This window comes from Achroia grisella, unplaced genomic scaffold (assembly GCF_030625045.1).
Source record: "Achroia grisella isolate CSIRO2021 unplaced genomic scaffold, CSIRO_AGI_Agris_v1 utg1360, whole genome shotgun sequence".
Lineage (NCBI taxonomy): Eukaryota > Metazoa > Arthropoda > Insecta > Lepidoptera > Pyralidae > Achroia > Achroia grisella.
In genome coordinates this window covers 414,574-433,502 of record NW_026712626.1, presented here as the reverse complement: position 1 = coordinate 433,502, position 18,929 = coordinate 414,574, and the positions used below count along the sequence as shown (strand labels likewise).

Below are 18,929 nucleotides of genomic sequence, written 5' to 3'. Positions count from 1 at the left end.
GATAATCATATTATATTACAAATAAGACGGTTTACATTATATTTGGACGAACGAGACTCCGAAACCCTGTAAAAAACCCTCTAAAACCTATGTGGTATTGTATAGATACATCTTTTTCTATCAAATTCCGAAAAAATAATTAACAGTTGTATTTTCTACATTATTTAGATATCTCTGAACTCCGTCGTTTATATATTTGAAAAATACTCTTTTTTTTAAATAATACTTCGTTCAGTAGTTCTGTTTGGAAACAATCTACATAGATAAAACTACTCGCTATTACGTAATTAGGATATTTAGATTATTGAAAATTAACCATCTACCGGTACCCATAGATCATCAATAGCAGATTGCAATCGAGATAACATCAAGAGTATAGATTGAGTGCAATAAATAATGATCTGTATGATGGTACAAGTAGGTCAGGGCGGACAACATTTTGAGTTATTATGACTAGATATAGAGGTATAGGCCATTTGAGAATTTCAGTCAATAAGTAAAATTTATAATTATACAACTAAATTAAAATTATTTAATTATATTTGTCTTGTAACCTGAGCCCGCGTATACATTTCAGATTAATCCATAAAAAAAAACACTAGAATGCAAGATTCATATATATAAAATTCTCGTGTCACAATGTTAGTTACCATACTCTACATATTCAGTAGGTCTGAGAATCGGCTATTATCTTTTTTCATACACCTAAGTGATACGGATTCTCAACCGCTATTTTTTATTATTTTTTGGTCATTTTTTTTTTATAATTTGGCATTAAAGATACATACAAAAATTTTCAACTTTGGTGATAACACCAAACTCAATTTTTTTATAGCGATTTAAATTTATATGCACAAACAACGTTGGCGCGGTCAGCTAGTATACATATATTATACATACATACGAGTACATACTTTCTAGTGTCTTATACACTATATACCTATATATACATATATATATTTATTTAATAGACATTATATAACGATATTATTGTATGTAAACGTGATATTTAAAAATGTATAAATTAAATTAAATTAAAAACTAAATGACCTGCTCTGATTGTGCTGACCTCTTTGTTTTCGATATCGAAGCATTATAAAAATTTCATAATATTTGTGCATTGGAGTCAGCGCAGTGTCAGCGAAATTATGTACGTAATATTTTTATTATGTAATTGGACATTTTTAATACGGTTACTATTTTCTCTGACATTGCCAAATTACGATGACTTTACAGCGATCTCGTCTGCTCTTTTTTAGAATATATAATTTAAAATAAAATTAAGGTAGCCAATTTTCCTCGTAATACAATTTATCTTAATATTAAAAATAATTTGGATTCCTTCAACCGTTTAGCTGTGACAAATATACACAGAGACACATTTTCCGAATTTATAATATTAGTAAGTGTGGATTTTTGCACGCAACCCACGCTCTTTTTCGGCAGGTCAAACTGTAAATCCAGCTACGACAATCAACAGCATTGAAAGAGTTCGATAAAAGCTCCGTCAGAACTCGTGGGCTGCTGAATATTGAACCTCTATGTTTATACTTTTTTAAAGTTATATCTCAGGACTATTAATTCAGCGCTAGTCTTACGGTAAGCAGAGCTTGTATTATGAGTACTAGACAACTTTTATAAATGCATAGACCTTTTTTTAAATATATATATTGTATGTTTAATTCATAGAAAACACTCCGACCAATACAAAGTATCATATTCATTAAAACAAATGCTGGTACCGTGCGAGGAACTGAACCCGCGATCAACAGAAGTACGGCGGTACTAAACCGCTAAACAACGAGGCCGTCCTGTATTTTTAAATGTTCCTATCAGTGTTCTTCTTACGTTTTTTTATTGTAATTGATTTTTTTAATAATATACAATAGCAAATTAGTTTCATTTATACACGATTACATTTTTTTTAAAATCCATTACAATAATTAACTGAGATATCCGTAATTCTACCCAATACACCTGATAATTAATTTAATAATACCAGTATATTTACTTGTTCTTTGTAATAAGTTTAAATACAAAACGAAACTGAAAAGGAATTTTCTATCAAATTTATGTTCAGACACACAGAGTGAAACAAAAATGGCAGATATTGAATACAATAGAAACTAGACAAGGGAATATGTTAAGACACTTTATACGGCACGAAGAATTTATGAAAAATGTTATTGAGGGAATAATAGAGGAATGGAGTGGGAGGAAAGACCAAGGCACAGCAACATCAAGCAAATTAAAGCAAAATTGGAGTCGTGTCGTATCAACATTTAAAGAGCATGATGGAAGATCATGGAAAGTGGCAAGAGCTCCACCGATAAGAGCGTGGCTTTTAAATTATCAATGAATTATGTTCGGAAATCTCTAAGATGCTAATAGCATCCAGTGCAGTTAGCATCATCATCATATGTAGACATGAACAGCACCACCGATCACAATATATTGTAAAACTAGTGGCAGTTCTCCGGAATGGCAACGCATTGATGGTACCATCGGCCGTCTCTTGTTAATGTAATATCCGTAGTGCCTGTTCATTTATATAGTTGTACGGTGACGTTGGTGATAACTTATCATCAGCTGGACTGTAAGTTTGTTTTTTTTAATGGATGATAATGGTATGGTTTACCCACCTGCGCTAACGGTATACGCTGGAGGGGCACCAGTAGAGAACGATAAGATGTGTCAATAGGTCATTGTAGCAAATTCACCAGGAATTTATCACGATGGTTTCTAGGGGAAATCGCGCGGAGGTTAACTTGACATGGTACATTTCTAGCAATGAAATTATTAATCCGCATTACTAACAATCGCCTTACCTCCATTGTAAGCTTGTATGCCATTACCTACATTAAAAAAATGTGCTCCCGTCTGCGGTAGTTTCCAAGTAGATTGCGTGGAGGTAAATATGACATATCTTATAATGTGATTGAAAATACATGAAGAGTATCACGGACATCACGTGACCAAGTGGACGCCCGTAATATCTCTTATGCGTTGCAGTTTCGAAGAGTAAAATCTTTTAAACAAAAAATAATGAAGCTACTGTTAAAATCAACAAATATTTGAAAACAATGTCAGAAATTTGGGATTTTAGGTCAGATACGCAAGTCAATAAAAAAAGGCAACCGCAACTCTTGGTTTTCTTATCAGCGACTTATCTAAAGCTTTCCTTCTGCATGCCAAAGCTGCATTAAAAAACAAAAACGACCGGAATCAGTGCAGCGAAGCGAAAAAGTAACTGTTGGAAAGTAATTTACATTGCTTGCCGAGCTCGCTTGCACCTACCAAGATACTTCGCTCAGTAAGGCCGCAGTCGCGTAGCGGTCAAGGCTCCGCGGCGAACGACCGTGCCTTTATAAATTAAAAAAAAAGTTGCCCAAAAAAAGCGCGCGCTCCCGTAAACGTCAAAAACAGGTCGCAGATAATAAATAATAATTTTGTTAAAAAAAATAAAACGTTTGCAGTACATATTTGTAATTTGTTATCTAAACTTGTTAATCATCGACTTTTAGTACGAATAACTGTTAAATCCTCAGTGCCGATGGATAATGAGTTCGCTGTGATTGTGAGTCGTCTTGGTGTCCGTTAAACAGGTGAATATAAAATTGATTTCAATACACCGTTGTGTGTAATGACCCTTATTATAAATTTGGCGGGCGCCATAAAAATGGCGCTATTTAAAATGTAACGCATCGTTTAAAATACTAATAAGTTTTCTAACTATATTATCAGTTATATCAAATTGTATTTTTGTATGTCTGTACAAGTTAATTCAAGTTGTTTTCCTTAAACAGACCGTTTATTTTTAACGTTACAAAAAGAATTGTTGCAATAACGAGTTGTTTCATTAAAAAAAGCAATGGTTTGTTGAAAGACGGTTTTTTCATAGTTATCATAGCTGAGGCGAGGCGATCGGGATAACGGCCCTGCAATCATAGGTTGTTGCTCTTCCTACTGCGTACGCAAGAAATAAAAGCAACTTGTTTATAAGTCGAAAACGAAAAGGGGTTTTAATACTTATTTTATAGTAAACGCTTACCCGCAAAGTAAATTCCATATTGAGCAAAATATAAAAAACTGTAGCCAGTTAAAATCGGTATCTACTTCAATCGACTCTATGTAAAATTATATCTACTATCTATCTCTCCGATAAGGCACATTTATATATTATTTACATTATTAAATACTATCCTAAACCAAAGCTTATTACTACAGAATATTTTTAAATACTAAATATCTTGTTTTAAACTAGATTAAAGATATCTTTATTGGTTAAATGTTAGTATTCTGTAGATTATTACAATGTAAACCATAAAGACAACAGTCTATCTATAGCACTACGATTGGTCATTACAAAATTTACTTTTTAAGTTACTATTATGTTTTAGCCTACACAATTTGATTTTCGGATGAATAAATAAGTAAATAAATATCTAATTATATAAAATGTTTCGCCGTCGTATACTACGTACAAAGTATCTATAGGGGTCTTATGTCTAACCTATTTTAACCACTAAGCTCCTTACTTTGTAAACTGTTTCAGTTTAAATACAGTAAAATTATAGGGAAAGGATAATATACATCTGTAATACAATAAAGGATAAGATAATGGAATAGAGAACTCCAGTCTAGCAAAGTATGAGGAGTGTTGCCGAAGGTAACCTCTTTGATTTTTGTATGTTAAGTTTTTTTTTGAAAATTTTTATTGCATTTGATATACGTTCTATTCCTTTAAAGCGATTGTTTTTTTAATGCCATTCTTTGTATTACGTTTTTCTTAGAAGCTAAATTCTTCAAGGAACGTGTCTCACTTTAAACCATTTAAATACAGTTGTCTGTCACAAAGAGTGCCACAGGCGAGATTTTAGGACTTGATCTCCGTAGAACTGTTCATATGTATAGGCGACTGCCATTAACTATCAGATGGGATGTCAGTTTCTTTGACTATTCATAAAAAGAAATTTCTGCCTCGTAGCCGTTTGTATTAAAAATAATATTTAGATTTAGTTAAAAGTTTTTGTTAGCTATCAAAAAATTATCGAAGCTAGGTCATGAAATGTTTTATTTCACTGATAATTTGATAAGAAACTTATTCTTTCTTAATCTTTTCGTTCCAGTACACTTTTTCTACAATATACTACTAATATTATAAAGACTTTTGTATATAAAAAAAAGAAATACCTAGGTCGGTTTGGAAAATGTTTTCTCCTGCAGAAATCTACATTATTAGCGAGTAAAGAAAAATAGATTACAACCGTAACTGAACTCTTGTATAATGCTGGAATGCCTGGCTAGTCTTGTATCAATATTATAAAGTCAGTAATGAGAAAGTCTGTCTGTATATTACCTTTAAACAGCTAAACGGTTGAATAGATCTTAACATGAAGGCAGATTATATTGCTATGACAAAAAAAAGCAGACGAAGCTACGGGTTTTTTATTTTTTGATTATTTGTAGCATTTATTCTGATAGTGCAGTTAATTTTGTTCTTGCTTATTACTATTTGACTGTCTCGGTTCATCAGCTTATCCAAAGTTATAGAAATAAACTTCATGTTTCTCTGTCCAATGCTTTCCAACTACATATTGGTCCAGCAATGCCCCTATATCTTATGTGATATAATTAAAGTGGGTACCTGTTGGTTATTCGTAAACATATATTTTTTAATAGATATATAATTGAGCACGCCGCGATCGTGAAAGTAACTTAAAGATTTTCTGTACTAAGCACTGTATAGGAAATCATTAGGTGCTTTAAGTGATATGTAGAGCTTGTACAAACGATATGGCTATTAAATACGCGTTAAAAAATAATTAAAAGTTCTGAGTAGTTGTCCTTTTATCTTGTTTCCAGGCTGCTTCTAATTAAACATTTGTTCTTTGATTAAACGTGAGGCAGTGTCGTTTGTTTACCGCGGGCCGACCGTCCCGAATGTGGGTCAGTGAAATGAACGGGCCGGACGACCCACCGTGGACCGATTTCGTTGTCACACCAAGAAAGGCGCGCATTCTTTTATTATTATTACTCTGTGGTATTTCCGTGATCGTACAGATTAGTTTACAATGTTGTAGTAAAAAAAAACATTTGCACACACGTTTGTCATTCATATTTTAGTGAGTATAAAAAATTCGTTATTCCAAATTCAAGATATATATCTAGATTGTATAATATTTTATATAGAATATTTATAGACTGTATATATATAATTTGAGCGAAGTAGTTGAATTATTTGTTGGATTCTTTTTTTTATACTATCATGTTGGCAGGCCTGAAATACTTTGTTGTAAAAATTCTTACACCTATTGAAATATACAAATATGTTTCTATTCATAACATTGCATTAAAAGGAAACGATCGAAAGTAAAAGATTAAAATAAAAGTAAGCACAAAAGCGGTCTTATCGGCTAATATTATTTCACTTGAGCTAACCTTGGTTTTGTATTATTATACATATTATGAAATTTCAAATAAAATAAGGAAACATTTATTTAAATATTTTAATTTTGTTAATTCTTGATACCTTACATACTGTATAGGTAGAGTATTCAAATTGCTCGCAAAAGCTAGTAATAATAAATAAATAAAAATTACGTAAAATTTTACGTAAATCTTGAATAGCTTTAATCTTATCTTCTTTCTTTTTTAAATATATTTTTCTACATATTTGGCTCTGTCTTCTTTATTTAATTTCTCATATTATGTTAATCAATAATTTTATACTTTAAAAAACTGTTGCGTTCACAACATCCACAGTCGACAATACCTCTGCCTACCTCACCTGTCATAATAGTCGTGACGGTATGTGCTGAATTTTATACTTGTACATTTAATAACTTAATCGATTGCAAGTTAAATCAGGATTCGGCGATAAGCAGGTTCTGCGGTCATTAACCCTGCGCAGGAGTCTTTCTTTCGTCAGGGGAAAGTATAGCCTTCAAGTTTATAGCGCCTACTTATTTTACATAAAATTTCTTGTCACTTGTATAAACCATAAATTTATATATAACGATCTTACCGTATTCGTTTTAACATCTCACTGAAGCTAATCTACTTAAGGAATCCATGGGAGATTATCTATGGGATTTTATATCAGAGTTTGAAGAAGCAATTATTTTAATGGTCTTTCTAATATTATAGAAAAGTGAAAGTTTTGGAATGTATTTTGATGTTTCAATTCTGATTAAATGTTTGTAAGGATTTGAATAAACTTTACTCCACATATAGTTAGTATATTAGTAGACATTTATTATAGCGATAAGATCTTTTTCTATTACTTTTCTATTTTCTGTATTTTTTGTTATATTCTCTATGTACATAATAAAGAGTTTTTTATTATTATAGCTGGGGTAACGGACTGTTATTTATAGGAACTAGTCATCTTTCATTTTATCTTCAAATTTATTAAGCAATTCATTTAGTGGTGAAAAGATAACGAATGGTCAGACATACATACGAATTTATTACCTTTTTTGTTTGGATAATAGTTTAAACTTAACAATATTTTCTGCACCCATATTATTACGGTTTGTTTATAAGTATAAGAGAATTTTGTTTGAACGCGCTAATCTCAGCAACTATTATAGATATTTGATAATTATGTATTTTAATATCGTTTTTTATCGACGCCTTGTAATATTACGCCATGCTGGTAAACTCCGCCTTTTACAGTCGTAAACACCATTTGATCGTTCAGTGTAAAGGAATATTTGAATAGTGTGAATACTCAAACCTCTTTATTTCTTATGTAACGTACACGAAGATGTTAGAGACAGCTAACTGTAGTATTGCTCTTAAAAAAACTGTGGTAATGTTAATTAGACGATATTTAACTATATATACAGTTATTAATATATTGACCCACTTAACTCAATTACCGATATTTATATCACGTCTTAATAAATAAGTATTACGCACCGTAAGGTCGTAACATGGGAGAGTTTATCTCGCGACCTCATAACGACGATTGACAATTACCGTAAAAGTAGTAATATTACATGTAGAAACAATGAAGCTGTTTAGGGTTGTCACTTTTTTAATTGTTTTACCAGATAGTAGACTGTAAAAAGTTTTGTCTCACCTATTTCAGCCATCAAACAGCTTGCTTTGTAACCTGTATTTCTGTATTGTAAGGTGCAGTTTAGGCAGTGAAACTACAGGATACGAGGCATGACATCTTAGGTCGGATTTTCCCAATCGTAGCATAAACACGTTCAAGGAAACGGAGTTCAGCGTGAACTCGAAAAAAAGAACGACGTTGATCTCGTTTTACTTTAAATGAAATTCACCAACATTATACAGATCCCGTATACCAAATTGAAGTTTAGATTTTCATTCGTTCACAGTGTTACACGCTCATAAATTAATATTTGATGCAATGGGTAATTTAAATAAAATAATTCTAAGAAATATTTGTAATACAATCATGTGATAATTAGGATAAGTTTTTTAATTTAATAAGTACTGTCGACTACAAAGTATACAACAACAACTTTTACCTATAAACTAGTAAAAAAATATTTTTTTTACACTACTTAATTTTCTTTTTATTCCCGATATTGTATTGTCGAAAATTTTATTGATGACTGTTTGACAACTGACACCTGTTTTAAATACGTTTAAAGAGTTAACTGTAGGAAATCAGACGTTCAGAATTTATAAACGTGTTTAGCGAAATTTGTAGAGGCGAAATGCAAAATGAAGCTTTGAACACGTTCAAACGTTTTAATGGCGTTCAATACGAACTAAACGCGATCAGTTTCTTTGGTGAAATCCGACCTTAGTCCTCAGAGGACTAGTGACACAGGAGTTGTATCATGGGCTTTACATGATATTGTTCTTGTGCACAGCCAACGCTTACCGTTTACTTTACCAACTTTACTAGTTGGTAAACGGTAAGCGTCGGCCTATTAGCCATTCCAATCAGGTTATTAGCCATTCCAATACTTAAAAATTAAGATAATTAGGGTATAGTTAGGTTTCTTAACGGTCGGTGACGCATACGTGACCCGCCTATGTTCCAGGTGTCCATAGACAACAGTGGGCCGTATCTTTGATTGCCACCAGTGCGATATAAATCGATAATTTTATCAAGTAATATGAAAGACAATTCAATCATTTACAGTTCAGATATACATTTAGATGATGCTTAAGGGAAGCTTTTTAGATTATTATTGTATTTTTGATATAACAATTTGATTCTTTTCCATCTCTTGTACTCCATTACTACCACATATTTACCTATATGTGGCGTAATGGATTTAAGTGACCCCATTGTTAGTAATGTAATGTTAAGTTGAACTCCACGCAATCGTCCTCGAAACCATTGCTATTGATTCCTGTTGAATACGTTCCTGTATGCTATCTGCTCACCCTGTGATCCTCCTGTGGTGTTCTCTCTGTATGTAACATTAATACCAGCAGGAGTACCATATTATAAGCACATTTTGTTTACTTCAAAACCCACAGACTTATTCATAAAGCTAAAACTTTCAAAATCAGTTTCATTAGTAATAATGAAAATGATTTTGAAAGTTTTAGCTTGTGTTTTATTACTTTCTTATATAAATTCATATTAAGAGAAATAGTTTATACATAACATACACATAAAGTACTTACATAGGTTCATTAGGCATTTTACGCAGGAACGAGGAAGTATTATCAGTGTTACGTATGTTACAATGTTTAAAATGTATGTTATATTGTTGAAAGTTGCAATATTGTTGTAATACACGTTAGGATATGCGGGTGACTGCTCTATACACCATGGGGGTACATATTTCCTTCAAATTATGCCACTAATTGTTACCACAGATTGCATAATGTTCCGCAAACATAATCTTTGATGCATACCGTTATAAATGGAATATAACCGATTGATACACCGTTCAATTAGAACAGGGATCGATATTACGACGGCCTGAGCCGAGTTTCGAATTCCTAGCGGTGCCCTCGGACGTCATATCCATCAGCGGGAGTTGGCTTTCAGCCGCTTCATAAGTCATTCCGCAGGTTTGCAGTGCCATCTGCACTCGTTCGGTGAAGCTGCAACCACATTAGAATAGTTCAAAATATACATACATACATAATATACTTAGAAAAATCTAGACCGATACAATCAATCATACTTACTACATACTAGAACCCGCAGCCATCGGAATTACGACAGTGTGCTAAATCGCTACACCACAGAGGCCGTCAAGAATATATTTGGACTATGACGATAGTGAAATACATTATTCGCATAGTATATAATTATATATATATATATTAGCAATAGGAACGAAACATACGAGTAGATGAGTATATATGGTATATTAGTGACAGACGAACAGACAGAACAATAGGTTATACCGTAGCAGCGCGGTCAACACAGCAACTGTACATTGATGAATCTAAATCATTAATTTACATACAATGAGATGTTTTGTTCCCAATTTTATTCTTTATCATGATGGTAACTTAATTACGGGCAATCTGGAAAACTGGACCACTATTTTATGTTTAGATCGAAAAATAAACTTCTTTTCAGTCACTATTGTTATTATAAGAATGAATTGATCATTTGGATGAATTAAATATCATCCTGATTATGTGGATGAATAGCGGTTCTTCAACGTGCGTGAAACTTTTTGCCTAGCACAACCTCATTGGAGAATCGCTTTCCAGCAATGGTATTTCAGAACTGATATAATATTGCTAAAATAACTTTTGCATGGCGAGAGACGATTTTAAAGACAACCTACACCATTGTACCACATTCAAGGCAACCTATAAATATGTACTATTTTAGTTATTCTACGTCTGATGATATTTGTACTTATAATGATGTTATCGAATAAATCAAATAATCATTTATGGTGAAAACCAACAGCCAAACAATACAAAAACAAATGATATGTTATTAAAGATAAGGCCAATTAAAGGTTTTAAAGATTTTATAAGTATACAAAACAGATTTGCAGAAACAATTCCAATGATTCACATCTCGAAACCAGTTAATTAAAATTCATATGTAATTATTTTCGTTACAATGGCTGTTCCTTCGAAGAACAAGGATGCCAACCGTACGAGAACCATACAAGATTTCTGATCTTTAAATACGAGGTCCATAGACATTGTTATCTTCGTATATTCGGCCTCGGTGATCTAGTGGTTTAGCACACCGCCTTAAATTCAATTGTCGCGGGTTAGATTCCACGCACGGTAAAAATTTTTGTATTAATGAGCATGATTGTTTATTTGGGTGTTTTATATGTATATTATGTATGTATTTACAAAAAATATGTATTAATGCTCATATTTATATCAGTTGTCTAGTACCCATAGCTTACCCTTCTAGTCCCAACCTAAGCAGAGCTTGCTCAGCTTAGATCGGGACTAGAAGGCGCTGTGTGAATTGTCGTGAGTTATTATTATAATTTTGTACGAAATTTATGAGTTCATTTTTCGCCGAGACCAAAAGTTTGTGTTATTTTTTATCAAGATTTAGTTTTTATGCATCTTTTTGTAGATAGTGTCAAGATCAAAACAAAATGAAAGTCACATTGTGTCTTTATATCATACAGAAGTTCTGTCAATTATTATCGTTAACATTTTTTTATAATTTTCCCTATCGTCATCAGTTACATCAATCGACAAGAACTGTCAATAAACTGATGATATTTTATTAGTAAAACCGCGTTTTAATACTGTAAGTAATACTTAACTGTGTCTTACTCAAACCTCCCAAAAAGAAATATTACCATGTATATTGAACTTTTTCGTATCTGACAACCCTGCAGAAGAATTACTTTTATTCACTGGTAAGGTGTTTGCACTTTTAAAGCTGTAATTGTGCTACCCAATTATTTTTGTGACTAATAAATTTTGTTGAACAATACAACAAGGCGTAATCTACACTATAATCACGAAATTATCTAAAACATATCTAAAACAGAGCTATTCAAACCTATTACGGTTCCGGTTCAATACAAACCTTATAATAAATTGAATATAGAAATACCAACATCATTCCAAGAAAGCAGATCGGGAATTTCGTAAACTTATACTTGAAATAGTCCATTAATTATTTTTACGTATGAATTGTGTTACAAAGTTAATATAATATATATATTGGACTCTATTTTCCACATGTGAGGCCAACCTCACATCGGGGACATGGTGTATGCAGATAATTATGGCAATAAAGACATTGGTGGAAATATTAAAAAACATAAAATGAAACAATTTTTGATAATTTACCAGTGGTAGACTGTACAAAGTTACCTGCATGGTAACTATGTCTTACCATTTTTAGTCAACATTAAAAAAAAGATTTTATTTTATACAAGTAAAATTATATAAAAAATAAAACAGAAAACAGCAAAAAATAACTTAAAGAAATCCCATCGTCAACTAGATAATGGGTTGGTAATTTAATAATCAAACAGATGAACAGACCTTCAGAAATAATAACCAAGAACTACTAAGCGTCTCGGTCACATCACTATCAAAATCGGTCCATTAGTATAGGAGATATATTTCTTAAATTTTTAACATCCCTATTTTTAGTGGGGAGTGAAATAGTAGCTATGCCACATTGTGTTAGGTGGATTTGTAGAAATCTCTTTTAGAGATAATCCCACCTATATTCACTTTGTCATATTTACTAAGTTTACTGTAATTCAAAGTGCAATAAAGAATATATATAAAAAGGATCATATTCGATAATATTCTTATATCCTAAATGAAGAACACTGCGCGGGCCGCCTGAATTTAAGCTCTGATCTCTTTCGCTACAATGAGCCAATTAAATTTGTATCGCCACTTAATTTAGCGGTCGGTTATTTTATTTTGGCAAATATTGTAGTACAATTTTAGACATATGAATGTTTCAAATAATTCTATTATTTTTGTACTATGATGTAATTACTTTTATATCATCTAACATGTGCAACTTCGTGTGCATCTGATGATAGTTAGTTTTTTCAACATTGGTGTTCCGCTCTATGTTAGGTATTTTAGGTATATGAATTGAAACAACAACTATTTTTTTTTGTAAATACGAGTATATAAGTAAAAAACACCCTATATAGAACTTGCGATCATCACAAATATATTAGTGTGCTAAATAATAGCCGTTACATATGAAAAAAATTTTTAAGAAAACCACAGTATACATTTTGTTTTCTTATTTTACTTGTATTATGCAAGTATTGTATATTCTCGTTATGAAACTTACAAATTACATATCTTATGATAGCATATCAAATTGCTATTAAGCCATATAACTTCTATTTTTTAATTTTAAATCTTTGCTGCCTTAATACTTTTTTACCGTTTGAGGCTTGGCAAAGGAAATCGACACTATAGTATACTGCTAATATTTTTGTACCATTTTGATACTTTTTAATATTCTGCAGACACAGCTGCATGTATGTCTTGAATGGTAAATTAGAATGGTTGTAAAAAATACCACAAAACATCTATGTTCCGGTTATATGGCGTATACAATTTGATTAGCAGGCAATATATTTTTTTTTAAATGTAATATACGAAAGATAAAATATATAAATATTATTTATTGATTAAATTCAGGATACTAATTGCCCATATTATAAATACCTTATAGATTAACATACGTAATATAAATTTCTCTCTGGTCACGGTACTGACGACGGCAATCTGCCACTGTAGCGCCGATACACCACCCCCTTCTGCCAGTAATCTTCGTTCATGAAGGTGGTAAGCATGTTGGTGGGGAGCCGGGCCACAAACGCCTTGAAATACGCGTTATGAATGTAATGTTATGATGCTCTAACTGACCAGTCTTCATCCTGCTCATTTTATTTCCTTCTACTAAAAGTTCATTAGTTAAAAAAAAAGTTTATTAATTGCAATAGAGTCTCAAGGGTTTGCAGTAGAAATACATCTTAGTAATACTATAACATGAAAGTGTGTATGAGTATGGATAGATAAATAGATGTTTGTTACTCTTTTATGTAGAATATAGCGGACGAATTTTGATAAAACTTTACAGTACTATAGTTTATACATCAAAATAATACTATATAGGCTATAAATTTCATGCGAGTAAAACATAGCTAGTTGACTATAATTTATCAATCGAGTTAATTTATGTGAGTCTTATTTATTGCAAAAGGAATCATCAAAAAACATTTGCAATATTAACTAAGATATCGTATAATGTATGCAAAAAACACTGTTGAACCGGGAACCTCCTCCTGTTCGGAGTCGGTTGAAAACAACAGAATAATTGAAGATAAAACGTGTTATGTTAGACCCCGAACTTGTAATAGTCACGAGTGCATATTGCAGTTACGAATTGTTTATTGCTTCCTCTATACAATACAATATACTGGGCTGCCTAATACTGCCCTTGGCTAGTTATACCAGGTTTTCCCCTAAATTCAAGATAAATTTGTGGCGATGGGCTAAAGGCCTTCTCTCTATCTGGTTGAACATAATAAAAACTGCACTGGCATCTATTCCAGGGTCCTGTTTTTCTACCTCTAAATCAGCCATAAAATTTATATTTGTAACCCTTGAAGTGATTTGAAATCAAAATAATAGCCCTTTAAATAATTTTAAATAGCCCATTGCCCACTCAACGTACTGTGTGGTCGCTTCGTAAAACCTGTGAATACACCAGGAGGCTACTGCGCTTCTGGAAGGAGCTTGGCTGGCTACTTTAGTAGTCTTGGGTCTACAGGCACAACAGCCCAAACGAGACGCTATATGGGGAGAGTCTAACATATAATACGATAGGCATATCAAGCATTGCGTTCATCAATACGTTAACAGTTTACATTCTGACTACTCCGTCAGGTATAACTATCGTGTCAGTCATAATAATAATAACAATAACCCTGAACAATTCACACAACGCCATCTAGGTCCATGCTAAGCAAAACTTGTATTATGGGTACTAGACAAGTTATATAATAACTTGAATAATTTTTTTTCTGAATACATACGTACATATTAGACATATGAAACATCCAGGCCAATACGAACAATCATACTCATAAATACAAATGTTTGTGACATACGAGGAATCGAACCCGAGACCGTCGGAAAATAAGGCGGTGTGCTAAACCGCTAGACCACTGAGGTCGTCATAAAGGAATATGACCCATTTTCTGTCTATTAATTGCATATTCATAGATTATTAGTCAATATTTTTAGATACGACCTCAATTTATAAAAAAACTGTATCTATACGCGTGGGAAGAATGAAACTTCAATTGAATTTGTATTTTAACTCTATATTTTTTGAGTCTATTTTGTTATGATTTGCAAACGGCATGCACATGTAAGTTCATTGTCCTCTAAAACGATTTGTGATGAATTATTTCAATATAATTTATATCAATTTACTGTGTATCATTCATCATGGGTAATATTTTTGTATGTAATTTTATTTAAATTAATTATTCTTTAAAATAACTGTATCATTATTGTTGATAAATCACTTGATGGATAGATTAGATAGGTAATATGTAAACTTACGGTTTGATTCGGTAATAAAATAAACCCAAGGTAGAGTTTGTTTATATCCATATTGCTATTCAAATATATCTGTGCAAGTTGCAGTGCTACAGGTCTATTTAGCACAGAGTAATAGCTCAAATCCCTTAATAAAAAACGGTATGATGGTAGAGGTCCATCAGGTGGGTCAGTAGCTCTGTTATTTTACAAAGTTCTAGAAACAATTTGAAAGAATTGAATACAATAAATAAAAGAAAATAGGAAATTTTCTATTTTTATTGATAGCACTATAATATTGATTGATTTTTTTTATGATAATGAATTTATAGCCTGGACAAAAAAAATACTAATATATAAATAAAAGTGAGGTTGTTTGTGTGACCCACTTGTGACATAATTAGTGGCCATTTGATTAAAAGAAAGCATAATGGAAATCGAAAATTATCTCTGGAAATATAATCATTAAAGTGCAACTTAACAATTATGAAATAGGTTTTTTTTTCATATGATAATTCTGCCGCACAATAATAGTATTGAGAAAATTTAGGTCTAAATTACAAGTGTAATTTTCTCCAAACATTCATTTTCCATTTACTGCGTATTTGATTGTGCGGTAGAGTGCAGTCCACAAGGAATCCTAGCAATGGCAATAACAACCATCTTGTTCTTAAAATGGGTTGAAAATTTAACTAAACAGGAAGCGAACCAGCTACCCTGTCGGGTAAAAGTGGGCAACCCTAACCTGAATTCGTCCCACGCTAACTTTCACACTCTAACCTTTAGTGCTAACGGTCTGACATACTTTGTAAAAACTGACTAACAAAGGCATTCTATTTTCAACCTTATTTTTATAGCACCAAGCATTAATGACATGTATAAGGAAGTTGTTATAAGGTTTCGAATCATTCAATACTAAACTTTATATCAGCCTGAACAAGATGCATTACTATCTGTATTATTACAAGCCGATCATCAATATAATAATTAGAGAGTTCGATTTTCAAATTAAAAAAGGAACATAATCATTTCTAAAAAGATATTACTGATCCTGTCATAGTGTAATAATTGATTATCAACTTTATATGTATGGTAATAAAGTACATAAATGTATGGGTCAAGCTGAATATTTTTGTCATATTAATGTCAATGCATATTTTGAGGAAAGATTATTCTGAAATGACTCCCATTAAAAATGTGTATCTAGAAATGATGGAAAATAATGAAAATGTAATTATTAAAATTATATATTACATTATATTTCAGAAGCCAATGCCACCGATATTAATTTTGAGTAGTTTTAAGTACCGCTGACCAAAGCATATAATATAAAATTTTAAAACTTATATTTTAGACCCTCTCGTCCACATTGGGACTAGAAAATTCAAAATAACGCTGTATCTTATGTAAATGATTCATTAATCCATTCAGAAAACATTTTTTTTTTAATCTCCCGCTCATTCGGAATGCTGTCTGATCACAAGAAGAACAAGCAAGAAACTTGTATGTTGCTATAATGCTTTGTTTTTACTTGTCAAGGAAAATATATAGATATCCACACAAGCAGCACCCATATGTGCTATATACGCATATATACATGCATCTCTTCCTCCATCACTTCTCATTTTCATCTCCACATTTTTCCGTTCCTCATTGTGCAAGTCCGACTCACGCTTGACAAATTTTATTTATATATCTAATAATTGTAATGAATGTAACATTTGTATTACATTTTGTAATACAGCTGTGACCTCCATGTGAAAAAATACACTGGTTTATGACTATGAAAAGACAAATGTGTGTTAGCAAGTCAGTAGTAACATGTGACAAATTCGACTGAACATAAACCAGACAATGTTAATGTTTAAAAAACCATTACTAAAACACTTAAAAACTACTAATATATTTCGGTACAGAAAACACAACACTTTGCAGATTTTGCCAAACAGAAGAGGAAACGCTACTGTGTGTTACTATGTGCTACCACATAGGATGTGTTTGTACTATGTGTACTATCACATCCTATATGGTTGTAGTCCACTCATGCATTATATTTCCTTTGGAAAGTATACACTTATATCCTGAGAAAATGTAAACCATCGCTGCTAAGAATATCCTTCGAAACTTGTCCCTAATGAGTCTAGGTAGCGAACTTTAAAAAAGTGCAAGCACAATAGATCTATGCAGGTGGCAATGCTACAAGTCTTAGCACCTGACAATAAACCAAAACCCTCAATAAATAAATAGATATTTTCTTGTAAATACATACATATTATACATATAATACACCAAGACTGGTACAAACAATCATACTCATGAATACAAATGTTTATACCGTGGAATCGAAACCCGCGACAAATTAAGTGAGGCGGTGTGTTCAACCGCTGAACCACTGAGGCCGTCGAGTATAATATATACGATTAAACATTCCTTACACATATTTACAAGTCGTCAAGTGCTCATAAAACTGTACTTAGCATGCGAAATATTCGTGGCATCGTGAGAATTGTATCTGAGACCAATAACGGACAGCTGACTCATTAAGTAGTAGCAATCAAGTGGACTCATTGCTCGATTTTTACGGTTTTAATAGTTATAAATAACTACCTAATCATCTCGGCTACAGACGAGTTTACACAGCATTTTAAGAATATATTTATCTTTACATAGTATAAAATGAAGTCGTTTCCGCTGTCTGTTCGCTTAGATCTTTTAAACTACGTAATGGATTTTAATGCAGTTTTTAGCGATAGATAGAGTGATTTAAGAGGAAGATTTATATTTTATAATATATTTACACCCGTGCGAAGCTGAGGCAGGTAGCGAATTTATTATAAAACATTAGTTAATTGTGTAAAACTAACAACGTTAGTAACGCGTTGATGTCTTTTATATGAATGTATATCGAAAACGATTAATAACTTTTCAACATTTAAAAATAAGTTGTGTTGTTATTGTAATTAGGATTAAAATGGCTTGTAAATGAATTGGTAAATCAAAACAGGTGATGGTATAAATATAATTATAAGAAATGTTCCATTTATATAGATATAGTGATTTGGTGTCTATAATCAGTCAAAACCAATGATTTTATAAGTATAAAGCATTATTACCCGCAACTTTAGACGCAAATATATGTATAGTATTAACTATTTCCAGTGAGAAAAAATAGCCTATACCTGTCCTCCTAATAACATTTATATTAGCATTTGTCGTGGCCCCCAATATGTTGAAAACACTATATTTATTTTATTTGTAGCAACATTAAATTTATTAGCTGGCAACTCTCTCTCTCTCTCTCCGTCCGTTCATCAACGTGCATACAGCTCTGTATATAAATATTATAAATTTAAACACTATTCAATTGTAAACTTCAATAAATAAGAAAAACATCAACCAGGAAGCGTATTATTGAGCCACCATCAACCATC

The 18,929-nt window shown here is 32.0% G+C and overlaps 1 protein-coding gene across 1 annotated transcript in view; it reads left to right on the top strand.

The window, feature by feature from the left end:
- The first annotated feature begins 3,325 nt into the window (after nt 1-3,325).
- LOC131855280 (serine proteinase stubble) overlaps nt 3,326-18,929 on the top strand; it is a 51,499-nt gene continuing 35,895 nt past the window's right edge. The window contains exon 1 of the mRNA XM_059206529.1: nt 3,326-3,605. The gene's annotated coding sequence lies outside the window, so the exon portion shown is untranslated. The remainder of the gene's footprint in view (nt 3,606-18,929) is intronic.